The sequence below is a fragment of the Eptesicus fuscus genome, chromosome 16, assembly GCF_027574615.1.
Source record: "Eptesicus fuscus isolate TK198812 chromosome 16, DD_ASM_mEF_20220401, whole genome shotgun sequence".
NCBI lineage: Eukaryota > Metazoa > Chordata > Mammalia > Chiroptera > Vespertilionidae > Eptesicus > Eptesicus fuscus.
The window spans coordinates 62,546,600-62,569,213 of record NC_072488.1 but is presented as its reverse complement, the minus strand read 5'-3'; the positions used below and the strand labels follow the sequence as shown (position 1 = coordinate 62,569,213).

The 22,614-nt window shown below is 48.4% G+C and overlaps 1 protein-coding gene and 1 non-coding gene across 5 annotated transcripts in view; both read right to left on the bottom strand.

Annotated features, from left to right (window-relative positions):
* UXS1 (UDP-glucuronate decarboxylase 1) overlaps positions 1-22,614 on the bottom strand; it is a 142,072-nt gene that overhangs the window by 116,434 nt on the left and 3,024 nt on the right. The gene's annotated exons all lie outside the window — the stretch shown is intronic.
* LOC114227044 (U1 spliceosomal RNA) lies at positions 2,450-2,606 on the bottom strand. Its single transcript, XR_003613131.2, has one exon. It is a non-coding gene; the product is annotated as a U1 spliceosomal RNA (small nuclear RNA).

Below are 22,614 nucleotides of genomic sequence, written 5' to 3'. Positions count from 1 at the left end.
TCAAATATGATCACCATTGTCTTACCTTTAGTTGCGTTCTAAGACATCCAGTTAATGGGCACTAGCAAGCATCAGAGTGTAATAAATGGCAGCCTGGGTTCTGGCATCAGGAAGAAGGGCAGGCGGGCAAGGCAGAAGGTGGGCTAAAGTGAAGAAGGCAGAGGACAGACCTAAATGGTCTTGGGGATGGGTGGTGTATAGGGGGTGAGAGGTCAGGGTGGGGTAGTGACTTGGATGTCAGGAGATCAGAATGCTGGAGATGGCCCTGGCCAGGGGCTCAGTTGGTTGAAGTGTCATCCATAAACCAAAAGGGTTGTGGGTTCAATCCCTGGTCGCATACAGGAGGCAACTCATTGATGTTTCTCTCTCTCACATTAATGTGTTGTTGTTTTTTCTCTCTCTCTCTCCATTCCCCGCTCCCCCTTACAAATCAATAAAAACATATCCTTGGGTGATAATTTAAAAAAAAAAAAAACCCACACGACACCAGAGGTGGAGGACGGCTGGAGGAGAAATAATGGACTAGGTTTGAGGCACCCACCGGGAGGCAGGCCAAAGGTGCCTGAAGGGCTAGCAGACACCGACCTGGGAAAGCCGGCGCTAGTCAGCGGTGCGGGCAGGGGCCCCTGAGGCTGGCATGGGAAGGTTCATTGAAACATGGCACTGACCGCTGCATCCAGCTGGGCAGAGGCCACAGCCCTGGGGAATCTCATGACACGGCCAGGCATATGTCTGGGAAGTGTAGCAATGCCAGTCTCACCACGTGAGCCTGCCACACTCAGTTTCTAATCACAAGGTCATGTCATTATACCTCCATTTCGCAGCCAGAGACCGGAGCCAAGAGGAATAGCATGACTTGCTCAGGGTCACACTAGTGGCCACCCATGCCCATGCCAACACTTCAAATGTGAGCCTTCACTCCATGGCCGTGTGACCTGCCCAGGGTTCCATCATCCATCTCCAAAGAAAAAAGGCATCTTGGTTTTTTCAAACTGTCCTCTAAACTAGACTCAAACTGAGTAACATTAACCTCACGAAATCCTCGGGTGGGGAGCACAAAGTTTATTTGAATGCTGAAGATGTGCCCCATGTCATAAGAGTGAATAGCAATCCCAACCTACTTGCTTCTCCTTTCATTTAGAGAAGTGTTCAAAACAGAAACCCTGGACAAACACAGGGCATCTGGGGGCTCCAGCAGCGCTCCGGGGCCTGCACTCCTGCTGTGGCTGTGGCTGCTCCTCCAGACTCTCCGAGCCCTCAGGGAACAGAAGGCCTCCCCCAAGCTGTGCCTCGCTGTCTGCCAAGTGCTCACTGCATCCTGTGCCGTCACCACGCTCTTACACAAAGGCAGACCCTCCATGGTGGCACTTTTCAAAGCCGTCCAAACAGTGGCACATCCACCTCGTTTGGGGGAACACTGGCTCTCGGAGCCCTGAGCTGCTGTGGAAGTCTGACCACCTCGAGGCTGGACAGGTCACCCGCAGGCACTCGCAGCCAGTCCTCGCTGAGCCCGAACTCAGGGGCCACACTTGCCATGAAGAAGCCACCAGGAGAGGATCCTCCAGGCCCACCTGTTTTGAGACTTCCCAACCAAAGTCCCAGATATCAAGAAACAAGCAGTCCTCTCCATTTCAGCTTCCTACCCAGAGATCCATGTACTTAAAAATGCCTGCTGGTGTATACTACCGTTTTGAAGTAGTTAAGCAGCAAGACTTAACCAAAACCCAAACACAGTCAGGTATGCCCTCACCTTTAATCTGATGTTCAGATGTTCCCGCGATGGTCCCGCGGCAGCCCTCAAATCAGCCCAGGACATGGGGCCCCAGTCCTCCCCACCTGCCGGGGGCACATGAACCCTCCTCCACAAAGGCGCGGCTGTGCACATACTCACTGCCTGGGTAAAACGCAGGGGTCAAGGTCCTGGTTTGGAAATCCTACCTCCCCAACCAACCAGGCTGCCTGCCTCCCCCCTTGAACACGACATTCAAGATGCACCCTTGCTCACCTCTGACGAACATTGCCAACTCTAGTATCCTAACAGAGCAAATATCTGAGTCACCTGGATAAACTTCTAGGAGGTATAACTGAAATGTTTTTCAAATCAGATAATATGCATTATCCTTATAATAAGAAAAGCATTATAAGTTGCTTAAATGGATCAGAAAGGTCAAATTAGAAGATATTATTCTGTATTTAATTCTTTTCTTTTGAAAATAGGTTTTTATTGATTTGAGAGAGCAAGAGAGGGAAGGGAGAGAGGGGAGAAAAACATTAGTGAGAGATCAATCAGCTGTCTCTTGCACGCCCCCCTTCTGGAGATCGAGCCTGCAACCCAGGCATGTGCCCTGGCCAGGAACTGAACCAGCCACCTCTTGGTGCAAGGGATGGTGCTTAAGCAACTAAGCCACACAGGCCATGGCTGCTTCTTTGTTTTGTTTTGACTTTTATCAGGGGAGACAAACGCAGTCCCCACTACCACAAATTACACAGTCGAGTTTCCCACATTTGGGGAAATCGCAGGGGTCAGCTCATCTGGAGTGCAAAGGACAAGCCTCGCCCTGGGAAAACCACCTTCTGATCATGTATCTCCCCTGCCAGGTAAGTATGTTTTGTTTTGAAAGTAATTTTTCCCCCCAGAAAGGAAGGGAGAAGGAGAGAGGGATAGAAGGATTAATGATGAGAAACACTGATCGGCTGCCTCCTGCACATCCCCTACTGGGGATCGAGCCTGGCGGCATGTACCCTGAACCAGTGACCTCCTGGTTCATGGATTAACACTCAACCACTGAGCCACACCAGCCGGGCAGGGACCCTGTTTTTAATTCTTCAAATAAGAAAGGGAGAAATGCAAGAGGAGGGACCTCTCTCTCTCCAGTTCCCACTACAAGAATGAGGTGCTAGAAGGGCAGGCATCGTGATCCACTAAAGAGGAGCTGTCCCTGAAGGGGATCCTGGCCCACTCCCCAGCCTGAAGGAGCCCAGCCAACGCCCTGAGCTCCCTGACCAACCAACCCTGTGTTTGTCCTAAGTGGTGACACAGGATGAAAAGTGTCCCAGACATAAAGGCCATTAGGGATAGCTGAGCAGCCTCCAGTAACGAGGACTTACCTAATACAATCACACCAACATTCCCACGGGAAAATGCCTGCCCCAAGATGCTCCTCGTGCTACAATGTGCTTAAAAATGCAAGGAGCTGTGGACTTTGTAAGTGACAGCTGGTCCTTTTTGTCTTTACACATAAGAACGTCAACGTTGAGTGACAAGGGAAACTTAAAAGAATACACATAGTATAATCAATTTTTTTGCTTTTTAAAACTGTACGTGCTTAAAATTTAAAACCACATGCACAGAAAGTCCGGGAGACATGAGGCATACGCTTCCCATACTTTTGTATTACTTTCATGTTTGCAATTCGCAGGAAGAAAGTTTGAAGTACAGTTTTAAGGTCTGTGACGACGTGGATTTGGCTGTCTAGCCAGGGAGGTCAGTATATGGGACCTATTAAAATCCCCCAAACCAGTAGTTAGCGAAGCCTGAGGAATCCTAAACTGTTTACTCAACTACCATCTCAAGACAACCCAGCACCCTGTTTTAAAAACCCGAGAAGAGAACTCCCTTCCTCAGGGACCCTGCAGGTGGGCAGGACAGATGGCTGTTCCAACCAGAGCCCCAGAGGATGTCCCTGCAGCAGTGGCAGCAGCAGCAGCTGGCAACTTGTTGGAGATGCCGGTTCTCAGGCGCGGCCAGGGCTCCTGAACCAAACTCAGGGTGGGGCCCAGCCATTTGGGTTTCCACAAGCACTCCAGGATTCACCTACCACCTGAGATCCTCTGCATACACAGCCCACATTTGTTCTCCCGCGCTCCAATCCTAAGACACGCCATGTTTTGTTAAGACAACAGTTACAACAATGTCAGAATAAGCCCCCTCCAGACACTCTAGTCACACACTTCTAGATGCCCCCTTCCCAGGGCACTGCCCTACCCCTCCTTCCCAGGAGCTGGCAGTCCGTTATGCTTCTTCCTTCTACATGTCCCTTCAGCTCCTGTCCTCCCATTCCTGGGCCAGCCCCTCGTCCAGGCTCTGGCCACTACAGGACCCAACCACCTCCACCACTGCTCTCCCATTCCTGCCCATCTCCATGGGCAGTTCTCTCTCTCATCAGACGATGTGCCCTGAAAGCTGCTGTCCTTGTCATTTTCTCTGACCACAGGGACTCTGTGATCAAGATTTCCAAGTTATCCAAACTACTTTGACTCCTCACTCCAATTATCAAAAAATCTTGCACACGCACTCCACATATACACTGAGTGGCCAGATTATTATGACCATCAGTACTTTGTTGGGCCACCTTTTGCCTTCAATACTGCGGCGATTCTTCTTGGCATTGACTCCACGAGGTGTTGAAAGGTGATGCGAGGAATCTGACACCATGCCTGATGAAGAACACTGTCCAGTTCTGTGAGATTTGACAGTTGTGGAACCGGCTGCCTGATGGCTCTTTTAACTTCATCCCACAAATGCTCAATTGGATTGAGATCTGGTGATTGTGGGGGCCACCTAAGCAAGGTAAAGTCTCCCTCGTGTTCTTGAAACCACTCCTGCACAATACGAGCACCGTGGCATGGCGCATTGTCTTGTTGGGAGAAGCCATCTCCATGGGGATACGCCATCCACATGATAGGATGAACTTGATCAGCAACGATACTTAGGTATGTTGTGCTATTCAGACATTGTTCCACACGAATTAAAGGGCCCAAATCATGCCAGGAAAACATGCCCTCCACCATAACACTGCCCCACCAGTTTGAAGGGTCGTACTCATGCATGTGAGGTGCATGCTTTCGTGCTGTTTCCACTAAATTCTCACTCTGCCATCTGCATGATGCAACTGGAAACGTGATTCATCGGACCACATGACTGTTTTCCAGTGCTCGACTGTCCGATCCTTGTGTTCCTGTGCGAATTGGAGATATTTTATCTCGGTAACTGCAGACAGCAAAGGTGTTCGAACAGGCCTTCAGCTTCCATATCCCATATGATGCAGTGTACGGCTAGTTTGCCTACAAACATCAGGTGGTCATAATAATCTGGCCACTCAGTGCATATGTATGTACCACTGTATTATGTTTGTTATAAAACAAAGGTAGAAAATTTAAAAGGATGAGGTTAAAAAATGTGTGTGTGTGTGTGTGTGTGTGTGTGCATACATGTAAGTTCTGAAATATATATGGTGGGTCTCACGGGGCACACTCTCCCCACCCCAACCCCCCTCACCTGTTTCCATGCCTCCATAACCTGCAGTAAGCTGACACCACAGCTCTGAGCACAACCATCCCCACCCAGCCTTCCTAACCCACTGACTGGCTTGGGGCTTCTTATATCCTATTTGTGCTTCCCGGTTGTGAAATAACCAGCAACTGACAACTGACGGTCCATCTCTAATGGGAAGCATGGTGGCGCTGACATAAAGTCTGCTCAGGCTGATGCCTGGGAGATGGGCTGGGCATGCTTAGGAGCAGGGACTCTGTGTTCCAAAGCCCTGGCATCACCCCGGTATCCGACGTTCTCTGCTCCTCAGCACCCCCAGGCACCAGGCCCAGCAGGACTGTCCCAGGCTCCTCGACCCAGGACCCTGCACAGGACAGCCTAGTGATGCTTCCTGCTGACCCTTGAGCCTCATCTCCCTGACTCACTGCCCCATGGTCTTCCCAGCACTAAACCCCACCTGATGTCTGAGTGTGCCTCCATGCTCCAACTTCAAACCCTAGTCTTGCTCCTCCCCTTTCCATAAAGGCCCTTCCCCCATCTCTCCCTGTCGGTTGGCTTTGTTCTGCTGCCTGCGTGGGCCTTGCCACCCCTCAGGTGCCCTCTCTGACCCTTCCTCAGTACTACCGCGAAGCCTCCACCTGCTCTGTCTCTGCCTCCAGACGGAGGTCAGGGTCCCTGTCCCACTCACGGGTACCTACTCTGCAAGATGATGAACACTGCCGCAGGATGAAAATTACAACAAAACGCCCACACAACCGACCTTGGGAACCCAATACAGTCTTTAAGATAAAGCTTTAAAATTCTAAATATTGAGCTATATCCTTAAGGAGTTTCACTCTTACTCACGAAAGCTGTAAAAACAACAGTTTGAAGGAAGAGATCTCTCCACTGGGAGCCCTCCCCTAGGCAGAGCCTGCCTCTCAACTGGACATGGAGTGATACCATCTACCACCGAGTTCAAGCAACCAGTTAGGTGAATGGGGTAGATCTCTGCATTCAAAGACTATCTCCACATGCGAAGTGAAAAAGCAAATCACAGAACAATCAATGATATTAAACCATTTGCATTTTAAAAGAATCTAAACATCTAATCTAATAATAGACAAATATGCAAATTGACCGCACCTTCGCTACACCTAAGCCACGCCCACCAGCCAAGTCACGCCCACCAGCCAAGCCACGCCCACCAACCAATCAGGACGAGTATGCAAATTATCCCAACAAAGATGGTGGCTAATTTGCATATCAAGGCAGCGTGCAAAGAAGCCAAGAGCTGCAGAAGGGAGTAAAGCTTCGAAGAAGCAAGCAAGCCGGGGGGGAGGAGAAGGGCGGGGCGGAGGCGGGGCCGGGGGCGAAGGGAAACGCGGGCGGGCTGGAGGAGAAGGCGGGGCGGGTGACAAGGGCGGGGCAGAGGCGGGGCCGGGGGTGAAGGGAAACGCGGGCGGGTTGGAGGAGAAGGCGGGGCAGGTGACAAGGGCGGGGCGGAGGCGGGGCCGGGGGTGAAGGGAAACGCGGGCGGGCTGGAGGAGAAGGCGGGGCGGGTGACAAGGGCGGGGCAGAGGCGGGGCCGGGGGCGAAGCGAAACGCGGGCGGGCTGGAGGAGAAGGCGAGGCGGGGGACAAGGGAGGAACGGAGGCGGGGTAGAGTGCAGCAGGAAATCCTATTGCAGGATTTTTCCTGCAACGGGAAAGCTAGTACTTTATAAACACCTAATGCAAAGGAAACTATCTAGTGATTCATACATACAGACTAGTGTCCACCAGCGACTAATGGGAAGAGAACGGGGTTAGCTGGAAGGGGGAAGAGGAGAGAGAGGGATCTTCCAAATGTTTCTATATTGTTTGGATGTTGAAATTATGAATTCAACTAGGCCCCCAAAAGGCATAAAGTATCAATACCCATGGTGCCTTTTATACAAACTGTAAACTACCCTTAACCACCAAATACCTTGGTTCCCAGGTTCTTCAACTCAACTCAGCATTCAGAGGCAGCAATGGTGTGGAAGAAAGCTACCTATGTGATCTACCTTCTGCACATGACAATTATGAGACTGCATCTTACAGCTGGAATTAAGATACCTCTGTCCTCGCCCTAATTGGTTTGGCTCAGTGGATAGAGCGTCGGCCTGCGGACTCAAGGATCCCGGGTTCAATTCCAGTCAAGGGCATGTACCTTGGTTGCAGGCACATCCCCAGTGGGGAGTGTGCAGGAGGCAGCTGATCGATGTTTCTCTCTCATCGATGTTTCTGACTCTCTATCCTTCTCCCTTCCTCTCTGTGGAAATCAATAAAATATATTAAAAAAAAAGATACCTCTGTCCTCAAACCTTCACCGGAGGAAATCACGGCTGCCTCCTCCCAGCAGGACAACAGTGAATCTGTAAACAGGTTCCACTCAAAGATATTCTCAAGATTCTACTGCACAGCATTACAATTTAAGTAAACATTCCAAAGCTCTTAACCTGAAATACTGAACATCATCAAATTTGGAGACATGAGTCAAAAGAGATAGAAAGAAAAATGCCAGCCCTAGCCAGTTTGGCTCAGTGGATAGAGCGTCAGTGTGCAGACTGAAGGGTCCCAGGTTCAATTCTGGTCAAGGGCATATACCCAGGTTGTGAACTCAATCCCCAGTACAGGGCGTGCAGAAGGCAGCCGATTGATGATTCTCTCTCATCATTGATGTTTCTATCTCTCTCTCTTCCTCTCTCAAATCAATTCAATAAAAATGTATTTTAAAAAAATGCCAGAGACCTCTTGAGATACAGAACATAAAATGCACTTTGAGTCTTCAAATTACTAGAGACAAATACAAATGACAGGAGGAAGACTCTCCTTTCTCCCTTTCCCTCCTCCCCATGCAATTTCACAAATAGCAACAGATGCCTGGCCTGATAGAGTAGAAACAGTTGCTACATTATTAATTAGTTCTTCTGCATTTTTCCACTTCAACATGTAAAGACTCAACATAAGGAGATGTGGCAGTATTTTCTGTCATAGAAATGAATGCATCTCCTAGTTTTCTGATGAAAAGGACAAATTCGTGAAAGAAAAAGAGCAACAAAGAGGAAACCCGTTCACAGACTCTCCAGCATCAAGGAGGGCTGCTGCCCGGAGTGATGGGAGCAGGGCTTTCCCGCCTCATCTCAGCCCTCTGTGCAGACACAGGGACACCGCCTCCTGGGCGAGCAGAAGGCCGGAGGCAGTGAGCTGCCAGTCCCCAGCACAGAGCAGGCCACTCAACAAACATCTGCTGCTGCCATCCATGAATCTGCTGGAAACCACTGACAGCAACAGCTCCACTGCAAACACTTCCTTTCCAGCTACTTCCATGACCCCGTCAACTCAGGTTGATACTGTGGATGAGCCTATCTTTAGAATGCCTAAGGCAAAGCAAGCCAGGGGGGAGTAAAACAACACCCCTCCCCCCCCAGCTAAGAAGAAAAAGTGAATCCAGGCTCCTCACCACAGCTTCTAAGTACAGGGAGAAGCTACCACGCAGCCAAACCCGGAGTGTTAAGGCAGGACATAACATGCCAAGTTATATTAGCTTTTGGGGGAAAGTAGAACATTATGATTAAAAACAATATGGGAAAAATATGTACATATAAGAATTCATGCAAAAGGCAAAGCAAAAAAATTTTTTTAAAAAAAATACAACTTTGGGGTTAATTTTGCAGTTTGCAGTTGAAAAGTTTCATTCATAATATATTTGCTATTGGATCTTTATTTAGAACTAGAGGCCTGGTGCACGAAATTCGTGCATGGAGGGGGGTTGTCCCTCAGCCCAGCCTGTACCCTCGCCAATATGGGATCCCTCTCACAATCCAGGACTGCTGGCTCCCAACTGCTTGCCTGCCTGCCTTCCTGATTGCCCCTAACCGCTTCTGCCTGCCAGCCTGATCACCCCCTAACCACTCCGCTGCCAGCCTGTTTGCCCCCAACTTCCCTCCTCTGCCGGCCTGGTCACCCCTAACTGCCCTCTCCTGCAGGATTGATCACCTCCAACTGCCCTACCTTGCAGGCTTGGTCCTTCTCAACTGCCCTCCCTTGCAGGCCGGGTGCCTCCCAACTGCCCTCTCCTGCTGGCCATCTTGTGGTGGCCATCTTGTGTCCACATGGGGGCAGGATCTTTGACCACATGGGGGCAGCAATATTGTGTGTTGCAGTGATGATCAATCTGCAGATTACTCTTTTATTAGATAGGATAGAGGCCTGGTACAGGGGTGGGGGCCAGCTGGTTTCCCTGAAGGGCGTCCTGGATCAGGTGGGGGTTCCCCTGGGGCGTGGAGCGGCCTGAGCAAGGGGCCTGTGGTGGTTTGCAGGCTGGCCACGCCCCCTGGCAACCCAAGCGGAGGCCCTGGTATCTGGAATTATTTTCCTTCTACAATTGAAACTTTGTAGCTGGGAGCGGAGCCAAGCCTGGGGCTCCCTCCTCGGCCGGCAGCCATTTCTGTTGGGGTTATAATTGAAACTTTGTTGCCTTAAGTGGGTGGGCCCAGCCAGGGTGTGTGGAAAGCTTTGCTTCCCGTTGCCGGGGGCAACCCTGGCCTGCTCTCTCAAGCTCCATCTGCCGCCATTTGTTTGAATTTGTTTGCCTTCTGTAATTGAAACTTTGTAGCTTGGGTGGAGGCTTAGGCCTGGCCAGGGCAGGCGGAAAGCTTGGCTTCCTCTGTTACCTAGGAAACCTTGCTCTCTGTGGCTGTAGCCATCTTGGTTTGGGTTAATTTGCATAGTCGCTCTGATTGGATGGTGGGCGTGGCTTGTGGTGTGGCTTGTGGGTGTGTCGGAGGTATGGTCAATTTGCATATTTGTCTATTATTAGATAGTATGCTAAAAAGAAACTTGATAGAAATGAACTTCACAGCCCTAGCTGGTCTGGTTCAGTGGATAGAACGTCAGCCTGCGGACCAAAGGGTCCCGAGTTCGATTCTGGTCAAGGACATGTACGTTGGTTGCAGGCTCCTCCCCGGCCTGGGTACAGGAGGCAACCAATCGATGTGTTTCTCTCACATAGATATTTTTCTCTGTCTTTTCCTCTCTCGTCTACTTTCCCAAAAAATCAATGGAAAAAATATCCTCGGGTGAGGATTAACAACAACAAAAGAAACAGAAATGAACTTCACAATACATGTACCAAACCAATGTGAAAGAAATTATAAAAACACTAGAGACCCGGTGCACATATTCACGCACGGGTGAATATGTGCACCGGGCGGGGCCAATCAGGCTAGGTCGGCCAGGGGAGGGGACCCGGGAGGTGGGCTGGCCGGCCCTGCCCCCGATGGGTGGGATGATCAGGGGTGCAGCTGTCCAGGCGGAGGGACCGCAGGCGGTTGGCTGGCCCTGCCTCCTGGTCAAACTGCCAGTTGAGGGGACAATTTGCATATTAGCCTTTTATTATATAGGATTATATAGGATGACTGAGGGCCAAAAAGAAAGATCTCACTAAATTAGGAGACAGCACTATTTCTGTAGGGGAAGGCATGTACTAAAATTATGAGGATTGTGATTTAATTTTTCTACACTTTTACTATCTAGTTTTTTCTGTTATCTTCTCTACACTTTACTATCTAGTTTTTTCATATTGGGAACATTATTTTCCTATTTCCAATTATTTCATACTTTTTAAATGGGAGCGTTTAAACAATGTTTTAAGTTTGCCTTTTCATTTCCTATTTAAAAGGGAGAGGGGAGGCGATGTGGGAGGGATCTAGGAAAGCCATCACCAAACCACAGTCCCCACCCATCTACAGCATACCACACGAGTGACCAGGGCACTGAGCACTCTGGGCTGGTGCCCCACCTGTGGCATAGCCATCCACAGAGACAGAATACGTGCAATGGCTGACTTAAATCAGGCCTGGAAATGCCAGCCTTCTGCCCACAGCTATTACCAGAGATGGCAGAGTCCAGGAGAGTACAAGGACAGGGGGACGAGAATGAGGGGACAAGTACAGAGGCGGGGTGTGCAAGAGAGGAAAGGTGAAGGAGCAGGTGAGGAGGATGGGTGGAGTGTGTGTGCATGGGGAGAGGGTGAAAGAGAAGGAGGGGGAAACGGGAGGAGATGGAAGTGGAAGGTATTGGAGCAGGTGGAGGAGCAAGAGAGGGAGCAGGTAGAGGTTGAGGTGCTCCTGCAAGAAAGGTGTGAGAGCAAGAGGAGAAGCTGGAGGAGGGGGAGTGAGTGGAAAGTGAGTGGAAAGGGGCATGGGTTACAGGTGAGGTGGAATATGAGAAAGAACAGGTGGGAGTGTGAGAAGGGGAAAGGTGACTGTAAGTGAGCAGGTGCAAAGGGGTTGGGAATGAGGGGGACAGGTGCTTTGGGAGGCCTCTGGGGGAGGCAGTCAGCTGTGCGGGCGTGGGGGAGGGGGATAGCAAGATGGACCAGGCCTGTGAGCCAGGCAGGTACACAGGTGCTTGTGACAGGTGCAGGTGCTATAGCAGGTGGAGGTACAAAACACTCCCACTTGGCAAGACAGGGCCCTGCAGACTCAGCACCCTGGACTGGACAGGGTGCTACCGCTGGGCCTGAGGCATGAGCCTTCCAACCATCCAAGCTGGGGTATTGGGTCTGTGGGGTCTTCAAGACAGACAACTGGCCGGGGCCCACCGGGCCATCTCCCCATTAGCCACACCAGTCATCCAATATTATGTCCATTGAATGCCAACCTAGGACCAGCATGTTCTGTTTGCAGTTTCTGAAAGTACTATAATAATGTTCAAAGATATTAAGAATAAAAGCCCCAAATTGCACCACACAAAAATATGGTTTTCACTTTCTGGGAAATTCGGACTCATTCTGAAAAAGACTACTATAAAGGCACTGGAGTGTTTTCTCTTGTTGCTTTAGTTCACTTCTTTACTTCGGTGAGAGCAATCGAAAAGCTGACCAAGAAGTCAAACTGATGGTGTGATTACCTTGAAGTTCAGTGCTTGCCCTTCCAAATGAAGGGGAGATAAGGAAGCCTCGGCCCATCCTCTGAGAAGCACCCACTCCTACTGCCCTCCCGGCCTGAGAACAGTCCCTCACTCGCAGTTACTTTATGACACCCACACCTGCAATCACCTTTCTTCCAGGTGGCTCATCAACTGAAGCTATGACCTATTTAGAGAAATTATTTTAATTTCTGATAGTATTTTTTTAAGTATTGCTACCTACAAGGTATGAGAACATGAGATTTTCATTTTATAAGCAAAAACATGAAACAGCAAAGTTAGACGACTTATCCAAAGTCGTTCTCATCAGAGGTTTATTACTCCTCATTGAATCAAGTTTATGTCGGGTCAGTCTTCAAGTACTACCTTTAAGGACCCAAATGACCCTGCTCCTTGCACCCTGTCACCTCTGTGCCTGTGGTCATGCTAACACCCTGGCCTTCACCTCCACTGTCCAAACCCTATCCATCCCCTGAATACTGACTCCCAGATCTGAGGGCCTCCGCACTCCTTCACAGTCCCTGGTCTCATTTCTCTCATTGAATACCTTGATCAGTTTCTTAAAAACTACACGGCAATAGTAAAGCTGTTGAAAATAAAAATTCCCCAGTCCTAAAATCTGTTTCTATTCTCACAATACTTCTGACACCAAATATGTGAACTTTTTCACACCAACAACCACTTTCCCAACTTTCTAGACACCAACTGGGTGTCCAATAATTCAATCTAGTTATGACACCTACAGCCTGGAGTTAGCACCAGACCCCACAGGTTAAGGGCCCAGCCCTACAAGACTGCCCCCACTTCAGACTCCAATCACAAGTCCCAGGGGCTACCTACACTTCTGACAAATCAGCTATACATCAGGGGTTTCCAGACTCCCTCCTTGGATTCCATAACTTGCCAGAACAGCTCACATAACTCAGGAAGCGTTTATTAAGACTCTAGAGGCCCGGTGCATGAAATTCATGCACGGAGGGGGGTTGTCCCTCAGCCCAGCCTGTACCCTCTCCAATATGGGACCCCTCAAGGGATGTCCGATTGCCCGTTTAAGCCCGATCCCACTGGGCTTGCACAAAAAGGCCACCGGGATCAGGCCTAAACGGGCAGTCAGACATCCCTCTCACAATCCAGGACTGCTGGCTCCCAACTGCTTGCCTGCCTGCCTTCCTGATTGCCCCTAACCGCTTCTGCCTGCCAGCCTGATCACCCCCTAACCACTCCGCTGCCAGCCTGTTTGCCCCCAACTTCCCTCCTCTGCTGGCCTGGTCACCCCTAACTGCCCTCTCCTGCAGGGTTGATCACCTCCAACTGCCCTACCTTGCAGGCCTGGTCCTTCTCAACTGCCCTCCCTTGCAGGCCGGGTGCCTCCCAACTGCCCTCTCCTGCTGGCCATCTTGTGGTGGCCATCTTGTGTCCACATGGGGGCAGGATCTTTGACCACATGGGGGCAGCTATATTGTGTGTTGCAGTGATGATCAATCTGTATATTACTCTTTTATTAGATAGGATAGAGGCCTGGTACAGGGGTGGGGGCCAGCTGGTTTGCCCTGAAGGGCGTCCCGGATCAGGTGGGGGTTCCCTTGGTGCATGGGGTGGCCTGGGCGAGGGGCCTATGGTAGTTTGCAGGCCAGCCACGCCCCCTGGCAACCCAAGCGGAGGCCCTGGTATCTGGAATTAGCCTGGAGCGGAGCCAAGCCTGGGGCTCCCTCCTCGGCCAGCAGCCATTTCTGTTGGGGTTATAATTGAAACTTTGTTGCCTTAAGCGGGTGGGCCCGGCCAGCGTGTGTGGAAAGCTTTGCTTCTCCTGTTGCTGGCGGCAACCCTGGCCTACTCTCTCAAGCTCCATTCTGCCGCCATTTGTTTGAATTTGTTTACCTTCTGTAATTGAAACTTTGTAGCCTGAGTGGAGGCTTAGGCCTGTCAAGGGCAGGCGGAAAGCTTGGCTTCCTCTTTTACCTAGGAAACCTTGCTTTCTGTGGCTGTAGCCATCTTGGTTTGGGTTAATTTGCATGCTCACTCTGATTGGATGGTGGGCGTGGCTTGTGGGTGTGTCGGAGGTATGGTCAATTTGCATATTTGTCTATTATTAGGTAGGATTGGCATATTGTAAAGGATCCAGGTCGGGAATAGCCAAATGGAAGAGATGCATAGGGCACTGTATGGGGAAGGGACTGGGGCTTCCATGCCCTTAAGACAGCATAGGAACTTGGGCCCAGAAATGGAAAATACCAGGTGGCCAGGAAGCCAAGTTAAAACCAGGTGGTCAGAAGGAACTTGGGAGAAGCTGACACCACTCCTCCAATCCCCACTCGAAAACACAGAGGTAGCTGATTTTCTCTTCTCCTAACTGCTTAAACCAGTGGTCGGCAAACTCATTAGTCAACAGAGCGGCAAACTGCGGCTCGCGAGCCACATGTGATTCACGAGCCACATGTGATTTAAGAGCTGCAGTTTGCTGACCACTGGCTTAAACCACTGACCCACATGCACAGTATATCAGGGTTTGACCACTATTCTACCTTTCTAGGGTGCAGTAAGGAGCAGTGGGTCATTGTGCCCCAACAGAACAGATTTGAAGATAGTTACCAGGCAGCTGGAAAAGAAAGTCACCAAGCCTGAGATGGAAAATTCCACCAGCCTCTTTTTCAAAAAGCCTGCCTTTTTGTGCAAGCCCAGTTTGTCCCCAGCTTGTAAAAGCAGCCAAGCAGAGCCAGGCCGAAGCCAGTTCAGAGGACCTTTCCTCCGTGCTGCCTCCGTGTTCATGCACAAGCCTAATAAAACTGCCGGGAAGCTTCTCTGGGGTTTCCTCTCAATTTCTACTTGGGGAACCCAAGAACCCTAACACCAGTAACACCCTCTCCAGGTGCACCAGCCTCACAGCCCCACTGCATGTCCACCAACTGAGAAGCTCAACGAATCTCTCTGTTCGTGAGTGTTTCACAGCGCTCCATCTCCATCCCTTCCTCTCCAGGAGGACCGTGGGGTGGGGGGCCTGAAAGTGCCCACTGTCTCAAGCACAGGTTGGTCTTTCTTGTGATCAGCCCCATCCTGGGGCTGTCCAGGGGCCCCACCCTAAGTCACTTCACTGGCAAACACTCATGTGGGACTGACAGAGGGTTCATGTGAGTAACAAAGCCACTCCTATCACTCAAGAAATCCCAAGGTTTTAAAAACTCTGTGCCAGGAATAGGGAACAAAGACCAAATATACTTTCCCTGTATACCAAACCAGACATGAGCAAATAGTTGCAATTTATTTCACAAAGGGCAGTTAACATCTCCAATATATAAAGCACTCTTAAAAATAAGGGGGAAAGATGGAAACCCAATCAGAAAGTGGGCAAAAACATGAACAGTTCTCAGAAAAAGACAAATTAACAGTGTCCAACATTTGAAAAAAAGCTTAAGGATCATCAATAAGAGAAACGCATGTTAAAGCAAGGAGATGCCACTTCTCAGACTGGTGAAAATGCTGACCTTGGCCAATACAGACTGTTGGACAGCTGGGAGGAAACAGCCGGATTGCATCGCTGGTGGCAGCACCTGCAGGAGTGAATGCACTGCAGCACTATTTGCAATAGCAAAACATTTCAAAGAACTTAAATGCCTTCCAGGGAGGCTGGTCACACACCTGCAGGGCACGCGCGCACACACACACACACACACGCACACGCACGCACACACACACGCACATGCACATGCACGCACACGCAAACGCGCACGCACACACAAACATGCACACGCGCGCACACACAGGAGTATTACGAGCTGGAGAACAGAACAAAGGTGATCTGCAGCTACCCATCGACATGGGGTGCTTTCCTGGAAATACTGACGCAGGAAAGAAAAAATAGGTAAGGCAGTCTAGGTAGTATGTGCATTGTACACACAGACTAATGCCTGTATTTGCAAAAGGAAACCCTGGATGGGTCACATAGACCAATAAAAATGGGAACAGAGTGGAGACACTAGAGATTGCAGCAGGAGGCGTCTGACTGGAACTTTGATATAGTCTGACTTTTCAATCATGTACTGGCATAACTCAGAGATACTGTGGATTTGGCTCCAGACCACCGCATAGTATCACAATTAAGCAAGTCATAATCTTTTTCCTGGGGCAGGTCTTGCCTTCAATTTGTAAAAAATGCAACATCTGTGAAGCACAATAAAGCGAGATATGAGGTATACATATAAATGGATGATACACTGTTAACAATCAGGGGGGAAAAAGGAAAACTTGAAATTGAACACAAACAGAAAAAAATGAACCTAGCTTGTATAAGGCATAAAAAAAATATTTCAGGTAGCTTTGGAACACAATACTTTAACCCACACATCCTTAGTGGGGTACATCCTAAGGACAAAAAGAAATCCTGAATTTCCTGAAGTTTGCTGTTGGCAGTGGTACTGACTAGTAATCCTGAACTGGTTTTGTCGGCATGGTAGGTAGTATAGAGCAAATGAGGCTGAATTTTCACTGCTGTCAGAAGATTTTCATTTTGGGGGAGAGGAAATAGTAACACAGAATGAGGGGAGGGAAGGGAAAACCTTGTGTTAGGATTTAAATTGGGGGTATCAGCAGAAGCTCATGATTGGAAAAATATTTTCATTTCTTGGCTCTGTCCTCTCAAGAGCTGGAAGCCATGATCCCTCAGTAGCAAAGGACACACCAGTACTCAGACCCTGATTTTTAAACACGTTCCGCACTGAAAATCAGGGCTCCTTGGACAAACAATGGATTCCAGGTTTGGGGCATGGAAAGAACAAGATGAGCCTGAAGCATCTGAAGATACTAGTTCAGTGCTCAAAGACTAAAATTCCCTATCGACTTAAATAAAAGGGTGGGGGAGTGGGAGGGGCATGCCGGCATGCGCACCAAAGGGTCGTGGGTTCAATTCCGGTCAAGGGCACATACCTGGTGTCTCTCTCACATCACTGTTTCTGTCTCTCCCCCTCCCCTCTTCTTTCCACTCTCTCTGAAAATCAATGGAAATATCCTTGGGTGAGGATTTTTTTTTTTTTTAATTTTTAAATGGGGGGGGGAGGGTCCTAGGTGGTTTGGCTCAGTGGATAGAGCAACAGCCCATGGAATGAAGGGTCTCAGCTTCGATTCTGGTCAAGGGCACATATCTCAGTTGCAGGCTCGAACTGGTACATGTGCAGGAGGCAACCAATCCATGTGTCCCTCTCACATCGATGTTTCTGTGTGTCTCTCCCCTCCCTTCCACTCTCTCTAAAAAAATCAATGGAAAAATATCCTCAGGTGAGGATTAACACCAAAAAAAAGTCGGGGTGTAAACTGATGGGTGCCCCCACCCACACCCAATTCTAATTCCTAGACCTGGAACTATGACCTTACCAAAAAGATGATCCTAGATCAGCGATTTTCAACCTTCTTCATCTCATGGAGCACATAAACTAATTACTGAAATCCCGCAGCACACCAAAAAATACATTTTTTGCAGACCTGACCAAAAAAATAGGTATAATTTTGATTCATTCACACCAGATGGCTACTGTTGTGTTGCCTGATGTCATATTTTTATTTGACAATCTAAGGAAAAGAGATCAGTGTCCCTAACTAAACAGTCAGGTACTGCATGTTCTAAAGGCACACTGGTTGAAAATCACTCTCCTCAATTACCCACTCAGGAGGCCCCAAATCCAGGGACAAGTGTCTTTACAAGGGATGAAGGAGAGATATGACAGTCAGAAAAGCAGGAGGCATTGTGACCCAGAGGATGTACCCACAGCTGAACAGCAGGAGCCTGAAGGGGCTGAGGAGGGAGATGGCCCTATGGACCCCTGAATCAGACCGTGGCCTCCTGAACTAGGAGAGAATCAATTTCTCGTTCTAACAACCACCTTGTCTGTGGCAACTTGTTACAGCAGTCGCAGGAAACTAATAGTCAGAGAAGAGGAAGCACAAGTTGTCCTTTTCTTTTCAGAAGAACGCCAGTCTACAAACAGGATTCAGAGAATGAGAAAATCAGCATTTTGTAATCCCCCGTATGAAAACCAATGCAGGCAAGGGCTGTCAACGGACACTGAACACACTGGCTGGAGAACCAGAGAAGCTCTGAATGTGCCCACGACCACCCTGACTGTGTACTGGGGAAACATGCCTTTACAATGAAGTGATGTGGTGGCCCTTCCAGGCACCCAACAAGGGGACAATTCTGATGTAATGCAAACCAGCAAGCATTATTATAAAAAAGTTTGCAGAAAGCCCTGGCCTGTGTGGCTCAGCTAAACACCAAGAGGTCAGGTTTAATTCCCAGTCAGAGCTCATACCCAGGTTGTGGGTCCGATTCTTGGTCAGGGTGCGTGCAGGAAGCAACTGATCGATGTTTTTCTCTCACATCAATGTTTCTCTCCCGTCTCTCTCTCTCCCCACTTCCTCTCTCTCTAAAATAAACTTTTTAAAACTGCTTTTTTAAAAGTTTAACTGAATTTAATCATAAGAAATGAATAAACCCAGAATGCGGGACTTGTTTTAAAAGGTAAATGTCATGAGAAATAAGGGAAAGTTAGAGACATAACAGCCAAATGCAATGTGAGAACCTTAACTGGATTTTGTTCTTCAAACAAAAACAGAAAAGGCTATAAAAGACATTTATATACAACTGGAGAAAATTCAAATATAGACTGTATATTAGATATTTATGTTAATTTTTAGAGAATGGTAAAAGGTGATGAGATTATAGAGAAAAATGCTTTTGGCCTTGGGAGATTACAGTAAAGTATTTAAAGGTGAAGTATCATTATGTCTGCAAACATTTCAGCGAAAAAAATATAAAAACAGAGAAGAACCAAAATAGAACTGGTAAATCTAGGCAGACGATTCCTTGGGTGCTTGCTGAATTACTCTTTCAGTAGACAATACATATGGAAATTCTTAAAGTAAAATGTTGAGGGTTCAAAACCATTTCCAGGTTGCCCCTCCCAGATCCCAAGGAGGGCTGGGAGGAAGGACAGGCTCTGCGGAGGCTGGCTGAGTGGGAAACCAGCTACACTACAGTCTGCTTGTCCTTCCCTCTGCCTCCCTGGAGGCTGCTGGCATCAGGTGTCTAACTCGCTTCGTCTCCTTCCTGGCAGCAAGCCAGTAAATGTTTGCTGAGTGGATTTAGGAGAGACTGATTAGATGGCAAAACTACTCCAATGGAAGTCCCAACTCAGAGAAGTTTGCATTACCATAAATGCAAAGCTAACACACATAAATCATGCTTTTATATGGTTCTCAGGGCTTAATGTTGTGTCTTTTCTGAAAATTTCAGTGGAATAACAGTGACATGTGTAGAATAATAGAAAGGTATCGTAAATACAATGTCATTACAACCAAATCCGTGATACACTATAAATTAGATGAATATTACTAGGTATCACAACTCCAGTTTCCAAGATGTAAAGATGAAAAAAAAAGATAATGACTCCTAAACTCCATTAAAATGTCAATGTGGACAGGAAGAGGGGAATAAAATGTTGCTGGGAGATAAAAGAGGATCGCTGAAGGCAGAGGAATTAAGAGAACGAGAGACCGGTAGTGGGAAAGGCCAAGTTATACCTTAGAACAGCGATTTTCAACCCCGTGTGGCACAAGACTTTTTAAATCATGTAATATCTGATTATTTAGTCGGAGGGTACTGACCTCTTTTCCCTTAAAATGTCAAATAAAAAAATGACAAAAGCCAATACAACAGCTGTCCAGTGCAAATGAATCAAAATTATACCCTTTTCCCCCATCAGATCTGCAAAACATATTATTTTTTGGTGTGCCACAGAATTTTAGTAACTAGTTTACATGGGCCACGAGAGGAAAAAGGTTGAGAATCGCTGCTTTGAAAGAGTTGAGAATGATCATGCCTGGTGCACGTGGACATGGGGTGACAATGCAGCTAAGGCAGAAAATGGAACTTTCAAATCTGTCTAAACTGCAGCATGAGTGCTTCGGCAGAAGGTAGGCATTTCCATCTCAGGAAAGGGCAGACAGGAGGTCTCAGACTGGGGAGCCCAAGTCCAACCGGGCAGGGCTCCCACACTGCAGGCAGCCAGGCCTCCCTGTCCTGCAGGGCATGGGAGAGCCTCGTCACCACAGCTCAGAGGACAGTCCCATGGTACTCAGGTTGTGAGGCTCTGCCAGTTCTAGTGGCACAGCTTACAGTCAAGGGGCAGCTCAGGGCTCCCCATCCGCCCGAGTCCTCGGCTCAAACGCTAGCAGACGCCTCGGGAAACCAGAAAGCTGAGGAAAGCCTGGAACGAGAAAGGGAGAAGCGACCTGGGAGAAAGAAACTCTTCAGTGAGAAGAAAACTGAACGAACAAAACTATCACAGAGAGAATACAACCACAAAGACATTTAGTTTCTTTTAAAAACTAAGAGAAAACAAAGACATTTAATACTTTTTAAAAATTCAGACAACATAAAAGATAGCAAAAATTTTAAATCACTAGAAGAGTTAGAATACAAAGATAAGGAAGTTTCCTAAAAACAGAGCAAAACTTATTTAAAAGGAGAAAATTGTAAATTAAAGGACTAGACCAGTCAATTCTGCATCAGCACAATAACATCCCAGAAAGATAAAATGGAGGGAAGGAAATAACCAGAGTAATTCAAGAAAACTTCCAGAACTGAAGAATTCGAGTTTCTAGACTGCTCAAAGTACCAGCACCCTGTGCGCAAGGCCCCCAGGAGGCCACGGCGTGTCTGTCAGGGCAGGCTCTGCCCAGCTGCTGCGACAACCAGCCCAGGACCCTCAGAGGCTCGGAACAACAGAGAGGGGTTCTTTGGGTTGATTCACACTGAGGGAGTGGGGCGAGGGGCTCGGCACACTGAGCTCCGTCACCTGGAACGCTGGAGAAACTTGCCTTCCCAACTGCTGGCCCAGAAGCGAAGTGGGCACCACCCAGCCCTGGGCACGGTGATTACACGAGGCCACCAAACTCCAGCAGTGAGGAAAGGCCAGGGGTCAGAGATCTGGAAATATGTGGTGACGGGCAAAAAGGTCCTGCAATCCTCCAGAAAAACATGCAAATCCCGCAGAAAGGGACGGGCCTGACACTCCTCGTCCACACGAGAAGCCCAGAAAGGAATGGAACAATGCCTGTAAAATCCTGAAGGAACCCTTTTCTAGAATTAAGTCTCCAAAAGCTCATCCTGAGCATATCTGTGAAGTAAGTGACATCAGGAAAAGGAAGTCAGGAGACAGGAAATGTGTTGGGCAGAGCACGTCTGAAGGCTGGGCCCTTCTTTAGGAAGAGGCCCTGCTGCTTCTGAGCATCCTGCAGGAAGACACAAGCAACCAACAAAGCGTTTGGAGTTGAAGCAGCAGTAGCACCTCAAAAGCAAAGTAACTGGAAAAAAAACACACACCAAAAACCATTAGCTCCAAGGAAAGCAAAAAGTACAGCATGACTCACTATGAATGGCTTTCAGTCACACACATGAATGTTAAATGTTGATCTCCCCAAAATCCCACCACACCTACATGGGGAAGGGGGGGGGGGTGGAATGAGCATGGAAGCACAGAAAAAGAAGGTAAACAATCACCTTTCAAACAAGAAAGTCACGAGGTAATAAATATCTACAAATGAAAACTCAAGAGGCAGAGCATTCCATGGCACAAAGAGAAATACCAAAATAATCAGCTAGAAGCCAAGTGCTTGCCTCTGCGGAGGGGAAAGTAGTGGCAGGGAACTCTGTTTTGCCTAACGCCTGTGGAGGCTATTTGGCTTTTTAAACTATGTGCATGTTTAAAAAAAGAAAGAAAAAAAAGTAACTAGAGCTGAGTCTCTGCCAAGAGAGCTACCTCGTAGGCGGACCAGATTTTCAAACAGTCACACGTCAGAGCTCTTCCAATGCCCTAATAGCACTGATCTAAATGCCACAAGGGCTGAAACATGTAAGACACAATCCCTGTCCTCAAGGGCTGGTAAGCTATTAAGAAAACACAAGCCTGGAAAAGAATGCCAAGTGCAATCAAGTGGGCATATGCTCACCACCCTGAGCATGGCAGAGAGTTATGTGGTAGCAAGAAGGGAGCCTGGGCCCCGGGAGGCACTAAGGACTGAGGAAAGGGGAGGCAAAAGCCAGAAGAGGTGGAGTGAGAAAGATGAGGAGCACCTGAGAGAGGAACAGGGAGAGCATTTCTAGAAGGGAGCTGGCTAACAGGAACAACCATGTTGTAATTTGGGAGTATGGACAGTTTTGTCAACACAGGTGAGATTTTACTCATAATGGGCTGATAAAATTATTAATAAGAAGAAGTAGACACTAAAAATCACAGAAGTCACTGTTAACCTAAGACATTTTCAGTGTCCTTCAACACTATCAGTAGCTCTGTAATACTCTTCCTGCAGTGTCTCAGCTATACCATCCCGGCTCTTTAGTACCACTGCCTCTGCCCTCGT